Genomic DNA, 17,991 nt, shown 5'->3' on the forward strand with positions numbered 1-17,991 from the left:
CCAGCTCTCTACTGAGTCAGCTGTAGACTACCTCCCAAATGGCACCTTATTGCCTATTTAGTGCCCTACTGTCAACAAGGGCTCTTAGGGCTCTGGTCAAAAGAAGTGCACTATAGTGCATTTGGAAAGTATTCAGACTTCGAATTGTAACAGGTTTTGTTACATCCTTATTCTAAAATGGATGGAAGTTTATTTTCTTCTCATTAATCTACACACAATACCTTATAATGAAAATTCTCCCATTCTTCTCTACAGATCCCCTCAAGCTCTGTCAGGTTGGATGGGGAGCATTGCTGCACAGCTATTTTCAGGTCTCTCCAAAGATGTTCATTCGGGTTCAAGTCCGGGCTCCGGCTGGGAAACTCAAGGACATTCAGAGACTTGTCCCGAAGCCACTCCTGCATTGTCTTGGCTGTATGCTTAGTGTCGTTGTCCTATTGGAAGGTGAACCTTGACCCCAGTCTGAGGTCCTGATTGCTCTGGAGCAGGTTTTCATCAAGGATCTCTCTGGTTTCATCAGAGAATCTTGTTTCTAATGGTCTGAGACTCCTTTTGGTGCATTTTGCCAAATTTCAAGGGGGCTGTCATGGAAGCCATTCCTCAGTAAAAGGCACGTCTGGCCACTCTGCCATAAAGGCCTGATTGGTGGAGAGCTGCAGAGATGGTTGTCCTTCTGGAAGGTTCTCCCATGTCCACAGAGGAACTCTGGAGCTCTGTCCGAGTGACCATCGGGTTCTTGGTCACCTCCCTGACCAAGGCCCTTCCCCCCTGATTGCTCAGTTTGGCCGAGAGGCCAGCTCTAGGAAGAGTCTTGGTGGTTCCAAACTAATTCCATTTAAGAATGATGGAGGCCACTGTGTTCTTGGGGACCTTCAATGCTGCAGAAATATTTTGGTACCTTTCCCAAGATCTGTGCCTCGACACAATCCTGTCTCGGAGATCTACGGACAATTCCTTCGACCTCATGGCTTGGTTTTTGCTCAGGCAAGCACTGTCAACTGGGGGACCTTATATAGACAGGTGTGTGCCTTTCCAAATAATGTTGAATCAATTGAATTTACCACAGGTGGACTACAATCAAGTTGTAGAACCACCTCCAAGGATGATCAATGGAAACAGGATGCACCTGAGCTCAATTTCAAGTCTCATAGCAAAGGGTCTGAATACTTATGTAAATAAGGTATTTCTGTTTTTTTATTTTTCATCAATTTGAAAAAATTATAACCTATTTTCGCTTTGTCATTATGCGGTATTGTGTGTAGGTTGATGAGGAAAAACAATTATTTAATCCATTTTAGAATAAGGCTGCAACGGAACAAAATGTTTCTGAATGCACTGTATATGGAATACGGTACCATTTGGGACATACAGAGACTGGTGGAGGTTTGAGAGGTTAGTGTATAGAAAAGCTGAAGAGAAGTGTTTCTTTCAGTAAGACATCCAGGCCAGATTAAATCTGTCTAACCAGAGCCGATTTAAACCAAAGCAACTCAGACCTGCACAACACACCCAGAGCCGCATAGCCGACGAGGGAGGTAAATACAGACTGACTTTTAGATGGAGAGTTGGATCTGGAGGAAGTGGGACATGCACTACTCCTCTCCCTGGCTGTCTCCAGAACTCTACGCCCCATCACCTAGAGTTTAGTACGGATGTAACACTGTTCTACCTCTCTTCTGACTTGCTCTCTCGCTGTCCTCTCCTCCCTCCCTCTTTCTGGGTCAGTATTGAGGCTGTAGTAGATAATGGGTGGTGACAGAGGTGAGGGAAGATGGACAGACTTGGGAAAGCAGAAAACACAGCCAGTTAGAAATCTCAACCCTTTCTTTCCCTTTATCCCCCTTCTCAACTAAATTTAATAAAAAGAGAAGTCTTTTTGGCTCAGGCACCACAGCGAACGGTTCGTGTATCCCCTAACAGATGTCGCAATGTCCAACCCCAGCCAAAGGAAAACTAGCTTAGTGGTGTGTGTGTGTGTGTGTGTGTGTGTGTGTGTGTTGTAACTGTGCCAGTATGTTCTGGAACTCCATCAGTCTCTCTGGCTGCTCACCTTGCTAATGATTATTAATAGGCAGCTGACCTATGACATTGGCCACAAACCTCTGTTTCTCTCTCAGCCATATACTCCCACTCACTCACACACACATGAGCTGTTAATGGAGAAGTAATGGGACAAGAGACACTCTCACCATCTCTCCCTTTCTCTCTGTTAGAGTATTACTGTACTAGGGCTGTCCCCATTTAGTCGACTGGTCGATTGTTTGGTCGATAGGCTGTTGGTCAACCAAGATTCTTTTAGTCCAGCAGTCGCAAATATAATTTTTTTATGGGACATGAGACACCTGTCTAAATTGCGCCTGTCTCAGTAAACGAATCCATTGAGGATGCCGCAGGGATACCATGGTCTAAGAATAAGGGGAGTGTGGCTCAGATGGAGAATGAACATCTCTCCTGAATGTGCTCGCTCGCCATTTTGTGCATATTCATTGAAGTTATGAAACAATGTGTGCATTGTTTGCTGTCTATCAATTCCCCATGACATATATCACAAGTAGTAGCCTACATTTACCGGTAATTCCCATAATTTCTCATCTCTAACGTTTGTTTGGTTAAGGTAATGTCTGTTTGCGGAACTCGCAACCCATGCTACACTTGTGAGAAACAAGTTTTTTTTGTGGGGGGAGCTGTTCTGGCCACTGTCTGACAGTCGTGAATGAGAAGGATTGTGTTATCACTGCTGCTATCAACCAGGGTTAAAGTTAACTAAATGTTAGTGGTAGAGCCGTATTAGGGATGTGTCAAATATCCAAACTGATGTTAGTGTTTGAATACTTCTGTATTCATTTTAGCGAAAGCTAAAAAGTAATATAGGCCTATTTTAACCTGCCTTTTAACACTGGAAAGGCTTTTTCAAAATTAAGTTGAGTGATAGTTCACTAATGAAATACAAGACGGAATGAAATTACGCAATTAAAAGTTAGCGGAAGGAGTAGGCTACAACGAGCAACCAACCGGTAGGCTGTTTTATTGAATGGAGTTGGGGAGAATGCGCAGCATGTGACCTCAAAAGCCTAGCTAGCTTTATGAACTACAATCTGTTACGAACAGAGTGGACTATGTTTTGTAGACTTTACCCTTTGCCAAAGTTTCAGAATATTGCGTTGTTTAGGTGTGCAAGGGCGAGGTCAGAGTAGTCGTTCCCTAACGGAAATATGCAAATACGCCAATAGGATCTCGCTACCTCATGCTTTGCTCTGCCCACCTCCTTGCTTGTTCTGCACACTGATTTAATTTGCTCCCATTGGAAACGACAGGCTGTGGACTATGTTGGGTTAGTTATACAAATCTTTTGTTATATGGTACTATATGGGATGATAAATAACACTGGCTGCTACAAGTTAGCTAGTCTTGGATGTAGCAGAGTTGCCTTGGGGGTCTCTCTCGCTCCGTCTGCTCGCTACACACACGGCTCTATATAACTTCCGGCTGCAGCAATAGAGCGCTAGCCTCTCCCTCGCACATCTGTGCTCAGGTTAAAAACACACTTTTTAATAACCACATGTATTTGGCAAAAATTAGTAATACTATTTGAATAGTGAGATTATATATATCTTTTAATACATTCCTAAGTCACATATATAGAGATATAACATACAGTTGAAGTCAGAAGTTCACATACATTTAGGTTGAAGTCATTAACTCGTTTTTCAACCACTCCCCTAATTTCTTGTTAACAAACTATAGTTTTGGCAAGTCGGTTAGGACATTACTTTGTGCACAAGTACATTTTCCAACAAATGTTTACAGACAGATTATTTCAATTCACTGTATCACAATTCCGGTGGGTCAGAAGTTTATATACACTAAGTTGACTGTGCCTGTAAACATCTTGGAAAATTCCAGAAAGTTATGTCATGCCTTTACAAGCGTCTGATAGGCTAATTGACACCATTTGAGTCAATTGGAGGTGTACCTGTGGATGTATTTCAAGGCCTGCCTTCAAACTCAATGCCTCTTTGCTTGACATCATGGGGAAATCAAAAGAAATCAGCCAAGACCTCAGAAAACAATTGTAGACCTCCACAAGTCTGGTTCATCCTTGGGAGCAATTTCTAAATGCCTTAAGGTACCACATTAATCTGTACACACAATAGTACACAAGTATGAACACCTTGAGACCACACAACTGTCAAACCGCTCAGGAAGGAGACGCGTTCTGTCTCCTAGAGATGAACGTACTTTGGTGCGAAAAGTACAAATCAATCCCAGAACAACAGCAAAGGACCTTGTGAAGATGCTGGAGGAAACGGGTACAAAGTATCTATATCAGGAGGATTGGGCCAAAATTCACCCAACTTATTGTGGGAAGCTTGTGGAAGGCTACCCGACATGTTTGACCCAATTTAAACAATTTAAAGGCAATGCTACCAAATACTAATTGAGTGTATGTAAACTTCTGACCCACTGGGAATGTGATGAAACAAAAATAAAAGCTGAAATGAATCATTCTCGCTACTATTATTCTGACATTTCACATTCTTACAATAAAGTGGTGATCCTAACTGACCTAAAACAGGGAATTTTTACTAGGATTAAATGTCAGGAATTGTGAAACTGAGTTTAAATGTATTTGGCTAAAGTCTATGTAAACTTCTGACTTCAACTGTATATTGTACCAGTCAAAAGTTTGGATACACCTACTCATTCCAGGGTTCTTCTTTATTTTTACTATTTTCTACATTGTAGAATAATAGTGAAGACATCAAAACTATGAAATAACATTTATGGAATCATGTATTAACCAAAAAAGTGTTAAACGAATCAAATATGTTTTAAAATCTTCAAAGTAGCCACCCTTTGCCTTGACAGCCTTGCACACTCTTGACATTCTCTCAACCAGCTTCATGAGGTAGTCACCTGCAACGCATTTCAATTAACAGGTGTGCCGTAAGTTCATTTGTGGAATTATTTTCCTTAATGCGTTTGAGCCAATCAGTTGTGTTGTGACATGGTAGGGGGGGTGTACAGAAGATAGTCCTATTTGGTAAAAGACAAAGTCCATATTATGGCAAGAACGGCTCAAATAAGTAAAGAGACATGACAGTCCATCATTCCTTTAAGACATGAAAGTCATTCAATTCTGAACATTTCAAATACTTTGAAAGTTTCTTCAAGTGCAGTCGCAAAAACGATCATGCGCTATGATGAAACTGGCTCTCATGAGGAACGGAACGGAAGACCCAGAGTTTCCTCTGCTGCAGAGGATAAATGCATTAGAGTTAACTGCCTCAGAAATTAGAGCCCAAGTAAATGTTTCACAGAGTTCAAGTAACAGACACATCTCAACATCAACTGTTCAGAGGAGATTGCGTGCATCAGGCCTTCATGGTCGAATTACTGAAAAGAAACCACTACTAAAGGACACCAATAAGAAGAGACTTGCTTGGGCCAAGAAACACAAGCAATGGATATTAGACCGGTGGAAATCTGTCATTTAGTCAGATGAGTCCAAATGTTTGATTTTTGAGACGCAGAGTCGGTGAACGGATGATCTCCACATGTGTGGTTCCCACCGTGAAGCATGGAGGAGGAGGTGTGATGGTGTGGAGGTGCTTTGCTGGTGACACTGTATGTGATTTATTTAGAATTCAAGGCACACTTAACCAGCATGACTACCACAGCTTTCTGCAGCAATACGCCATCCCATCTGGTTTGAGCTTAGTGGGACTATCATTTGTTTTTCAACAGGACAAAGACCCAAAACTTACCTCCAGGCTGTGTAAGGGCTATTTGACCAAGGATAGTGATGGAGTGCGGCGTCAGATGACCTGGCCTCCACAATCACCTGACCTCAACCCAATTGAGATGGTTTGGGTGAGTTGGACCGCAGAGTGAAGGAAAAGCAGCCAACAAGTGCTCAGCTTATGTGGGAACTCCTTCAAGACTGTTGGAAAAGCAGTCCAGGTGAAGCTGGTTGAGAGAATGCCAAGAGTGTGCAAAGGGTGTCTACTTCGAAGTATCTCAAACATGAAATATATTTTGATTTGTTTAACACTTTTTGGTTACTACATGATTCCATGTGTTATTTCGTAGTTTTGATATCTTTACTATTTTTCTACAGTATAGACAATAGTAAAAAATAAAACCCCTTAAATTACGTGTGTCCAAACTATTGACTAGTACTGTGTATATATATGGCTGTATGGCCTCCGTCTTTCCCCTTCATTTTGATTGAAGTCATCAGATTTGTGTACCTGTTATGCCCAGCTATGATTGATGGAGCATGTTCCATCTATGTCAGTGTTCAGTCTGATGGATAGCGGCACCAGGAAGAGAGGCCATATTTGGAAGCTATTTTATTAATATTTTTTATAGACTGTATTTCCCAGCCTGACAGTTCCAGCTTCCAACATCCCATCTGGCCTTCAGACTTTCCCAGTCCGCTTCCAAACCCCCCCCCCCAAACACACAACACATCCATCTCCCGAAAGAACAGAGGGATGAGGAGAGAATAGAGGGATCAGAGGAAGGGTAGAGGATGCTTTAGCACAGTTGTTAAAGGTTTACTACAAACATGGCCCTGTCAGAACACTACTGTTCACACACACACTTGGAAATCCCCCTCAAAAAAGCAGTTCTCGCGCTCTTGCTCCCTCTTCAGACACACACAAACGCACCATTTGCTCTGTCTCTCACACGCACCCTCAACATGTTAGCAATTATTTGGAACAGTCAGAGGAGAGCGCAAAGGATCAACATTCCAGGCAACCTCCACACGCTAGACACCATGTCATACTTACAACTAACTGATAGAACCAGAGATGGAAGATGTAGAGGAAGGGAGAGAGGGCAGGATTTAGGTAAAGTGGGGTTATAGTGGTCACCTCTTTCTGAGTAGGGTGATTTAAGTCATGGTGTAAACTAGTGTTGGGGGAAATGATGAGAGAGCGAGACCAAAGGGTTTATGATGTGGAAGTCAATCTAAACCACAACTGTAATTGGTCTTGTAGCCTGCATGTAGGATGAAGAAGAAAACCGAGGGAACGAGAGGAAGGCGTTATAAGGATATGGTTTTGGGTCTCTGGTTGGATCTCCCAAACCCAGAATGTCTTATGAGACTGGAGTCGATTTGGTTCTTCTAGTGTTTTAAAACATTTTTATTTCACCTTTATTTAACCAGGTAGGCTAGTTGAGAACAAGTTTTCATTTACAACTGCGACCTGGCCAAGATGAAGCACAGCAGTTCGACATATACAACAACACAGAGTTACACATGGAATAAACAAACATTCAGTCAATAATACAGTAGAAAAAAATAACAATCTATATACAGTGAGTGCAAATGAGGTAAGATAAGGGAGGTAAGGCAATAAATAGGCCATGGTGGCAAAGTATTTACAATATAGCAATTAGACACTGGAATGGTAGATGTGCAGAAGATGAATGTGCAAGTAGAGATACTGGGGTGCAAAGGAGCAAGATAAATAAATACAGTATGGGGATGAGGTAGTTGGATAGGCTGTTTACAGGTGGGCTATGTGCAGTGATCTGTGAGCTGCTCTGACAGCTGGTGCTTAAAGTGATTTTTGCAGTTCGTTCCAGTCATTGGCAGCAGAGAACTGGAAGGAAAGGCGGCCAAAGGAGGAATTGGCGTGTGTGGGGACTGGAACCCTAGTTGAGTTTCAGTTTCAAATGTGGGGGTCTCAGCGTAGTAGGGTGTGGCCCCACTCTGCCTTCACCCCACCCCAAAATCAATCACTCGTTGTGTGTCATAAGCCCAAGCAAGTCTCACACACACGAAGCTCCCTTGTGGGCTTACCATGTTTGTGTCTACAAGGCCTCCCTTACTCTCTCCATCACACACACTCACTCTCAAGATAACTCTCCTCGCAACCCGAACACAACCTCCTCTCAACCGAACACAACCTCCTCTATGTACTCCGCTACACGCACGCACACAGTGTCCTCTGACTCTTGGTTTGTGTGCGCCTGTGTCTTGCGTCACCCACTGTCCTTTCCCTCCGTGCTCTCGCTCTGTCCTCTCCCTCCTCTAACTCTTTGTTCCTTCTCTCTCCTGTCCTACCAGAGTAGTTTTGACTCCACACTGAACTCCCCTGTTTGATTCTCCCTTAACATTTAACAGATCTTTGAATGAGCTCTTTTCGTCTGCTACAGTATATCACCGTCCTCTCCTCAAGCATATGTTCTTTCCACTAGTGCAGGTAACGGCTGACTGATAGTTAAGGAGGGTTTTATTGTAGTTAACACAGTGTTTTAAAGTGCAGCTGACTGCGTTGCAGAACTACTTTGCAGATATGAAACAATAATCATATCATTCAAAAATATAAAATTCCCAGTTTATAAATTATAAGATGTTTTAAAATAAGTTCTATTTGACCAAAAATTCCTTGAAAAGCATTTTTGGAAGAATAGATGGATGCAGTTCAATGCATAATTCATCAATACATTTGTTGGTTGTCCCCAAAAAATTGCTATCAGGTTGTAAATTAGATGGCCTGGTACATTGTTTGCTGCCTCCACATATTCAGGATGAACTGTTCCAGTGACTCAATATTTTGGAACAAAAACGGACACCTGTAACTAAAGCTGGGAATGTCAATACAATCAAACTAGCAAGGGCAATGATCACAAGTCAGTCATAACGGGGCTAATAGGCTAGCGCACGTGTCGAACACAAGGCCTGCGGGCATAAATGAGTCAACAGTTGAGTCCTCTACTTAATGAAATTACAACCTGAAACACTAGCATCAGTGAATTCAACTTCAATTGTGCTGCTTTCGTGTCCCGTTTACTGCCTGCAGGGGAGGGAAAGTGTACAGAAACATGCCACAGTCTTGCTAGGCTACCAAAATGTTGAAGTCTGGCTTCGGTTTTTAAAGCTTAACGAATAACCAAAAACTAAACCTGCAACAAAACACCATGCAAAGGAGAAACATGTAGGCCTATTACAGCAACATCTGAGCAGTAGCTTAGGCTGGCTACTCAACTACAATACATTTTTAGTGCACCATACAACGATGCTGCATTTAACCACACCGGTGAGCCATGCAGTGCAAAAAAAAGTAAAATAAGTTTAAATGCTACTACAACCTATAGCTAGGTTTTTGTTATTTGCAATAAATACTGTTTGATTAGCATCGCAGCAAGCATGGCAGCAAAGGCTGGACACATTTTATTTCTCGTTTTAATATGTTATTGCTATATACAGTAGTGGACATTACAAAGGGACATATTTTTTCTAATAAAACAATTGCCAGTTTGGGTCTTGGTTGCACGTTTTTTTTGTAAAAACAAATTGGCTATATCTGGCCCGCAAACTCGTAGTTTTTTTCAATATGGCCCGTCTGCTGATTGACTCCACGTTTTTAGATTGCTGAATAGCTAGCTAGCTAGCTACAGTCCTATTGATCAAACAGCCATGAAAAGGTAGGTTATCTTGCCCTCAGTTGCTTATGCACATCAGCAAGATCAACTAATGCTAGCTAGACACTGGGAGGATGTCATGTCATTGGAGGAGTGGGTGAGTGACCAACTTTTTCCCCTCACAGTTTTTAGGTGGCTACAGCTAGAGATTGTTGTCATTTTGGTTAGCAAGCAATACATGTGAATCGCTTTGCTTGCTATTGCTGAACTTGAACGACTGTTATCCACAGTTAGCATATCTCTTAGTTGTCAATCAGATGTATTTGGCATTGATCAAATTGGCGGGTTTGCAAGCTCCCATTTAGCTGTCAAAACGTAGGTTGGGACAGGCATGTATTGGTAGGCAAGCTGCAGAAGAACGAGCAGGCTACTATTCCCTTCCGTTTATCAGTGCAGTTTTGACAGCCAACTAGCTGAAAAAGTGTGAGGGTTTATGTATGGTTCCCTTGTTAGATTTTAGCTCATCTCGCTCTGGTCTGGCTAGTGTTAGTTGTTGATGTGCATAAGCAACTGAGGGCAATAGAACCTGCCTTTTACAGGGTTGTTTGATCAATAGGACTGTGAAGTTTCTAAATGTAGGAGGACACCCGAGGTATTTACAGAAGTCCATTCAGGTGTATTTTGTGGCTTTTGGCGAATATGTTCTAATGATCTAAAGTTGCGCTGTTGCTACTGCCTGTAAACACAGTCCAGTTAAAAGTGAATGATGGCAGGCCTGTGTGCCAAATGGCCTATTTGCATAATGTCCTACTGTAGTTCTGATTTGGCTATTTCTATAGAATTTTCACAAATGCCTAACTATATGGAATTCCAAACATTCTAGGAATTTGTGAATATGGCCACATCTAAGTGCTCGCTTGTCCCCCAAAAAATGTTTCCCGGGGGGGGATTAACAGATTTTAAGATTTCATGTTGCTTAATAGGTGATGGATTACAGGCTCAGGGGAGAACAGTGTGTGTGTGTGTGTGTGTGTGTGTGTGTGTGTGTGTGTGTGTGTGTGTGTGTGTGTGTGTGTGTGTGTGTGTGTGTGTGTGTGTGTGTGTGTGTGTGTGTGTGTGTGTGTGTGTGTGTGTGTTTAACTATACTTGTGGGGACCAGAAGTCCCCATAAGAAGAGTAAACAAACAAAAAAAATTGACCAACTGGGGACATTTTGTTAGTCCCCACAAGGTCAAATGCTATTTCTAGCTCCTTTAGGGTTTTATTTTATTTCACCTTTATTTAACCAGGTAGGCAAGTTGAGAACAAGTTCTCATTTACAATTGCGACCTGGCCAAGATAAAGCAAAGCGGTTCGACACATACAACAACACAGAGTTACACATGGAGTAAAACAAACGTACAGTCAATAATACAGTAGAAAAATAAGTCTATATACAATGTGAGCAAATGAGGTGAGCTAAGGGAGGTAAGGCAAAAAGGCCATGGTGGCAAAGTAAATACAATATAGCAAGTAAAATACTGGAATGGTAGATTAGTGGAAGAGTGCAAAGTAGAAATAATGGGGTGCAAAGGAGCTAAATAAATAAATACAGTAGGGGAAGTGGTAGTTGTTTTAGGCTAAATTATAGATGGGCTATGTACAGGTGCAGTGATCTGTGAGCTGCTCTGACAGCTGGTGCTTAAAGCTAGTGAGGGAGGTAAGTGTTTCCAGTTTTAGAGATTTTGGTAGTTCGTTCCAGTCATTGGCAGCAGAGAACTGGAAGGAGAGACTGCCAAAGGAGGAATTGGCTTTGGGGGTGACCAGAGCGATAATACCTTCTGGAGTGCGTGCTACAGGTGGGTGCTGTTATGGTGACCAGTGAGCTGAGATACGGGGGGACTTTACCAAGCAGGGTCTTGTAGATGACCTGGAGCCAGTGGGTTTGGCGACGACTATGAAGCGAGGGCCAGCCAACGAGAGCGTACAGGTCGCAGTGGTGGGTAGAATATGGGGCTTTAGTGACAAAAACGGATGGCACTGTGATAGACTGCATCCAGTTTATTGAGTAGGGTATTGGAGGCTATTTTGTAAATGACATCGCCGAAGTCGAGGATCGGTAGGATGGTCAGTTTTACGAGGTTATGTTTGGCAGCATGAGTGAAGGATGCTTTGTTGCGAAATAGGAAGCCAAATCTAGATTTAACTTTGGATTGGAGATGTTTGATGTGAGTCTGGAAGGAGAGTTTGCAGTCTAACCAGACACCTAGTTATTTGTAGTTGTCCACATATTCTAAGTCAGAACCGTCCAGAGTAGTGATGCTGGACGGGCGGGCAGGTGCAGGCAGCGATCGGTTGAAGAGCATGCATTTAGTTTTACTTGTATTTAAAAGCAGTTGGAGGCCACGGAAGGAGAGTTGTATGGCATTGAAGCTTGTCTGGAGGGTTGTTAAGTGTCCAAAGAAGGGCCAGAAGTATACAGAATGGTATCGTCTGCGTAGAGGTGGATCAGAGACTCACCAGCAGCAAGAGCGACATCATTGATGTATACAGAGAAAAGAGTTGGCCCAAGAATTGAACCCTGTGGCACCCCCAGAGACTGCCAGAGGCCCGGACAACAGGCCATCCGATTTGACACATTGAACTCTTATCAGAGATGTAGTTGGAGAACCAGGCGAGGCAATCATTTGAGAAACCAAGGCTACTGAGTCTGCCGATGAGGATGTGGTGATTGACAGAGTCGAAAGCCTTGGCCAGGTCAATGAATACGGCAGCACAGTATTGTTTCTTATCGATGGCGGTTACGATATCGTTTAGGACCTTGAGCGTGGCTGAGGTGCACCCATGACCAGCTCTGAAACCAGATTGCATAGCGGAGAAGGTGCGGTGGGATTCGAAATAGTCGGTAATCTGTTTGTTAACTTGGCTTTCGAAGACCTTTAGAAAGGCAGGATAGGATAGATGTAGGTATGTAGCAGTTTGGGTCAAGAGTGTCCCCCCCCTTTGAACAGGGGGATGACTGCAGCTGCTTTCCAATCTTTGGGAATCTCAGACGACATGAGAGGTTGAACAGGCTAGTAATAAGGGTTGCAACAATTTCGGCAGATCATTTTAGAAAGAAAGGGTCCAGATTGTCTTGCCCGGCTGATTTGTAGGGGTCCAGATTTTGCAGCGCTTTCAGAACATCAGCTGACTGGATTTGGGAGAAGGAGAAATGGGGAAGGCTTGGGCGAGTAGCTGTGGGGGGTGCAGTGCTGTTGACCGCGGTAGGGGTAGCCAGGTGGAAAGCATGGCCAGCCGTAGAAAAATGCTTATTGAAATTCTCAATTATAGTGTATTTATCGGTGGTGACAGTTTCCTATCCTCAGTGCAGTGGGCAGCTGGGAGGAGGTGTTCTTATTCTCCATGGACTTTACAGTGTCCCAGAACTGTTTTTAGTTTGTGTTGCAGGAAGCAAATTTCTGCTTGAAAAAGCTAGGGGTAAGGTTAGGGAAAATAGGATTTTGAATGGGACTGAATTGTGTGTCCCCACAAGGTCAGTTATACGAGTGTGTGTGTTGTGGCTGTGTAAACCGCTTGTGGTCAGAGCGAGAGCCGCAAACTGAATACCTGTTGTGTTTGTGGGCTGACCGCAGTGTGTGTTTAAGTTGTTCAGGTTCACGTATGAACACCTATTCCTCAAAAGTCTAAGTTTGAATCGTCTCCAAAACTTGGATGTCAAGTCTCGTTTGTGCTGGGAATCATGAGCTCGTGTCTGTTACTGAGGTAGGGAGAAAGTGATGTTTGGAAGACAGTAGGGGTCTCGTTGGGGCCGTGTGTGGCCCCTGTGGTGGGCAGCACAGGGAGCACCCCACTGTGAGGTGTAGTTTTGGTTGGCCCCATGCCTGCTGTTATGGCCAGCCAGCTCCACTTGCTGTCTGTGTAGTTTAACTACAGGACCTTCACAAGCCACATAACCTTGTTGAAAAGGATGGGTTAGGGTTGTTGTAGCCAGAGTGCTGACCCAGTCCCTCAACACATGTGTTTCAGGTGAACTGGGAGCCAAGCACTTCTCCACTCCCCCCCCCCCCCTTATCTCAATCTCTCCCCGTCTCTCCCATATCTCTCTCCCACTGTCTCTGTGTGTCAGTCAGATTAGTTAGTGCTGTGATTTGCTCTGATTTATCGATCGCTGAAAAACCCTCCGCCTCAAGAAACGTTTTCATAACCTCTAGCCCTGCCCTCATTTTGTTTTTAAGATCTGCTTCAGCTGTTAAGACTGTCTATGTGAACTGACCTATGTGAAATGTGTTGCTGTGCTTGTACGTGCATTCCCTATCCCCAGTCATACAGCAACAGATGTGCATCCAGAGTGAGCGGAGACTTTTCCATGGATCTCACTTGACAGCAGAGCATGTATAAGTGAAGACAGTTCAACGTAATTATGAGTGGCGATATCAATGCTAGCAGACCGATATTATTAGCGTTCTAAGCCCCCAGTGTCAGTGTGAGGTTTAGAGTGGTTGCTATCTGATGTCTGGATGGAGGGTTGCGTTGGCTGTAGGATGATGTGGTCAGAGTAGAATTACATTGTATTATCAGGGTTGTTTTTCTTCAAACGACACCATGAATGGAACCTTCTATTCATTCAGAAACAACCCCATTCGATATCGATTGTCACCAAATGCGTGTGAGTAACATTCAGCCACACACTGTAGTGTATCACCACCACCTCATTATGATGACTTATTTATTTAACCCTAATCTATCCTGGTTAATTTAACAACCATTTCTCATTCTCAGGCAGAGAGGATATTAGGAAGCCGAAGCTTAACAGGAGCAAGGGTCCACACACACCACATCTCTGATCTCTCCATCTGACCTCACTCACTCATCACATCTCTGATCTCTCCATCTGACCTTCTCTCTCACTCACTCACTCACACAATAGAATTATGGAAAAACTACAGCTCGACCGAGATAAGGAAGTTACTCCAGTGAAATACAGTAAATGTCCACTGACTCATTGCTGCTCCCTATATGCTCTTTATTGATCTAGGCAAGTTAGTTAAGAACAAATTCTTATTTAAAATGAAGGCCAAACCCTCCCCGAACCCAGACGACGCTGGGCCAATAGTGCGCTGCCCTATGGGACTCCCGATCACCTGTTGTGATACAGCCCAGAATCGAACCCTGGTCTGTAGTGACGCCTCTAGCACTGCGATGCAGTGCCTTAGACCACTGCACCACTCAGGATACTTGAAAGGTAAAGTTTACATATCCCAATAAAGGCCCAGCAGCAGTGAATGGACATTTACGGTGTAGCGGGTTACCTGTTGCTGAGCTCCTGTGTGTAGCTAGTTCCCTTGACGTCCACATACAGCCCGTCTGTCTCAGGCTCTCTGTCTGAGGAGTCCCTCTCACTCACACTGTACAGAGTTTCGCTGTACATAAGCCTCAAGGTAAAGCTAGACCGATCTAGATACCAGTCCCCTGGAGAAACAGAGCGTTGCTAAACTCCCCTGATTCTTCTGCACCCAGAAAATAACTGCCTAACAGAACGTTCTAACCTCTCCTGCAGAGCTCTCCCAGCTGCTCACATAGCTACACAATGCATGGAGCGAGAAAGAAGGGGAGGGGACAGACTTTGAGACATGCAGCTGCTTACCTCAGTGTGTGTTTGTAAGACCGTATCCTTCAGCAGATGTAGGTGTGTCGACAAGCAATCCTCAGTGAGCCTCGGTGCTCCAGTTCAGTCCCCTCCTCAGGCTCTGCTCATCTACACTTCTCCCATCTTACACAGGTTCTCATCTCTGTCATGTGGTTAGATCTCTGGAGCTTCAGAATCCAGAAGCTTGCTGTTTGAAGCCTGCTGCCCAGCAAAGTCTCCTCTGGGCTCAGTGAGGCTGGCGTTAGGGTTTAGAGCTGGAGCTCTCTGTCCATGGCTAAACTACCGGTTACTTCTACTTACTGAGCTCTGGTGCCTCAAGGTTTTCACAAATGATTGGCTGGAGAGGGAAGGGAGGAGGGTTTGGAGGAGGGAGGCTGTTTTTCCACCTCCTTTTCTCCCTGTCTCTTTTGGTATGCCCCAGCCCACCTCTGATGTCACTGGTCTGAGAAAAAGAGAGGGGATATCAGAAGAACCTCCCCCTAAAAGTTTATTTATTTTAAGGAAAAAGGTAGGTAGGTGGTGAAACTTCAGACTTCAAGAAATCAGTTTGAACTTACTTTGTTTGGGGTTAGGGACAGCAGACACACACAGGTCCAGGTCTGCCCCTTAACCCCCATCCCACTAGTACTCCAAAACTCACCAGCCTCTTTCTGGCTAACTCCTCTGTGCTTCTACCCCTCTGTGAGTCAGAGACTCCGTCCTTCCCTTCCTCCCCAGCCTGTAGTGATAGGGTTCATGCTGTGCCACAGTAATTCTGATGTCGTCTCAGGGTTTACAGCAGCTTCCTTTAGACACTATGTAATACAGACAGCTGTGCATGAGTGGGTGTTTATGTGGTGTTTGTAGGTCACACTACTTTGTAGAGAGATGCAAAGGAGGCTCCAGGTGTATGGAGAGACCCTCTTCCTCACCTTCCCTATCCCTCCCGTTTCCTCCTCCCTCCCTCAGCCATATGAGATGTCAGAAAGAGAGCAGATCTACATGTTTTGGAGAAAGTTTTTTTGGGGGGGTGGTGTCAGACTAGTTGATAATTAAACCCACCAGATGGGGAGTTCTATTCATGTACCACACACTTCCAGATAGAACACTGGAATGAGAAGAGGGGGATCAGGGGAGAGGAAAGTAGGAGAAGAGGGCCCTTTTTTCCCCCTGGGACTTAGTAACTGCTTCCTACTCTTGTCCTAGATTTGTGTGTCCACACACGTTCTGGGCAGACTTCACTCTTGCATGACTAACTGTAGTCATCTGTCTGACACGCTATGAAATTACCAGTAATGGCGGTTAAGCCTTCGTTGTCTCTCCCGCTCTCCCCATCTCTCCCTTTCTCCTTCCCTATATCTCCCTCCTTTTCTCCCCTTCTCTCTTTGCTTCTAATCAGAGTTTGATGGTATGACAGGCTCTATGTTCAGTGGTGCTGGGCGGGAGATAAATAGAACAGGGATAGAAAGCAGTAGAGAGGAGGATAGAATGACAGATATATGGAGAGGGAGATGTAGGAGACAGCGTGATGGGAGAAAGCGACAGGCAGTTAAATGGTCCTGTAAATTAATCTCAATTTCCAGAGATGGAAACCAGCTACTGCCTTTGTCTCCTAATGATAATATTTATGTAATGAGAGACTGAGAATCTTAGAGCTGTAGTACTGTCAGGGTGAGAGAGACCAAGAGAGATGGAGACATCAAGAAAGAGAGGGAGTTGGCTGGGCTATGAAGAGGAGTGAAGAGCATGTCATTAACACTATACAGTGCCTTCAGAAAGTATTTGACTTTTTCCACATTTTGTGTTAAAGCCTGAGTTTTTTTTCAAATTGATTAAATTTAGATTTTGCGTCACTGGCCTACACACAATACCCCATAACGTCAAAGTGGAACTATGTTTTTAGAAATGTTTACAAATTTAATATAAAATGAAAAGCTGAAATGTTTTTTAGTCAATAAGTATTCAACCCCTTTGTTATGGCAATCCTAAATAAGTTCAGGAATACAAATGAGCTTAAGTGGCATGGACTATGTGTGCAATAATAGTGTTTAACATGATTTTTGAATGACTACCTCATTTCTGTTCCCTACACATTTATCTGTACAGTCCCTCAGATGAGCAGGGAATTTCAAACACGTATTCAATCACAGACCAGGGAGGTTTTCCCAATGCCTCGCAATGAAGGCACCTATTGGTAGATGGAAAGAAAATAAATCTGACATTTGAGTATTCCTTAGCGCATGGTGAAGTTATTAATTACACTTTGGATGGTGTATCAATACACCCAGTCACTGCAAAGATACAAGTGTCCTTCCTAACTCAGTTGCCAGAGAGGAAGGAACCCGCTCAGGGATTTCACCATGAGGCCAATAGTGACTTTAAAACAGTTACATTTACATTTAAGTCATTTAGCAGACGCTCTTATCCAGAGCGACTTACAAATTGGTTACAGAGTTTAATGGCTGTGATTGGAGAAACTGAGGATGGATCAACAATATTGTAGTTACTCCACAACACTAACCTAAATGACAGAGTGAAAAGAAGGAAGCCTGTACCAAAAAAAAAAAAAAAAATATATATATATATATATATATATATATATATATATATATATATATATATATATATATATATATATATATATATTCCAAAACATGCATCCTGTTTGCAATAAGGCACTAAAGTAAAACTGCAAAAGCTGTGGCAAAGAAATTAACTGTGTCCTGAATACAAGGCATTATGTTTGGGGCAAACACAACACATCACTGAGTACCACTATTCATATTTTCAAGCATGGTGGTGGCTGCATCATGTTATGGGTATGCTTGTTATCGGCAAGGACGAGGGAGTTTTTGGATAAAAATAAACAGAATAGAGCTAAGCACAGGCAAAATCTTCAAGGAAAACCTGGTTAGTCTGCTATCCAACACACTGGGAGACATGCACTTTTCAACAGGACAATAACTTAAAACACAAGGCCAAATATCCACTTGAGTTGC

At 43.4% G+C, this 17,991-nt stretch overlaps 2 protein-coding genes across 5 annotated transcripts in view; one reads left to right on the forward strand and one right to left on the reverse strand.

Moving 5' to 3' along the window:
• The window catches only part of angptl1a (angiopoietin like 1a), a 41,388-nt gene extending 26,029 nt beyond the window's left edge, over positions 1–15,359 (reverse strand). Inside the window, exon 1 of one of the 2 annotated variants that reach the window (XM_014216818.3) lies at positions 15,011–15,359. The gene's annotated coding sequence lies outside the window, so the exon portion shown is untranslated. Of the gene's footprint in view, positions 1–14,675; positions 14,953–15,010 lie in introns of those variants that run through there. The other variant, XM_014216819.3, reaches the window with a different exon arrangement.
• The window catches only part of ralgps2 (Ral GEF with PH domain and SH3 binding motif 2), a 146,063-nt gene that overhangs the window by 113,963 nt on the left and 14,109 nt on the right, over positions 1–17,991 (forward strand). The window lies entirely within an intron of this gene.

The sequence above is a fragment of the Salmo salar genome, chromosome 10 (assembly GCF_965601325.2).
Source record: "Salmo salar chromosome 10, fSalSal1, whole genome shotgun sequence".
NCBI lineage: Eukaryota > Metazoa > Chordata > Actinopteri > Salmoniformes > Salmonidae > Salmo > Salmo salar.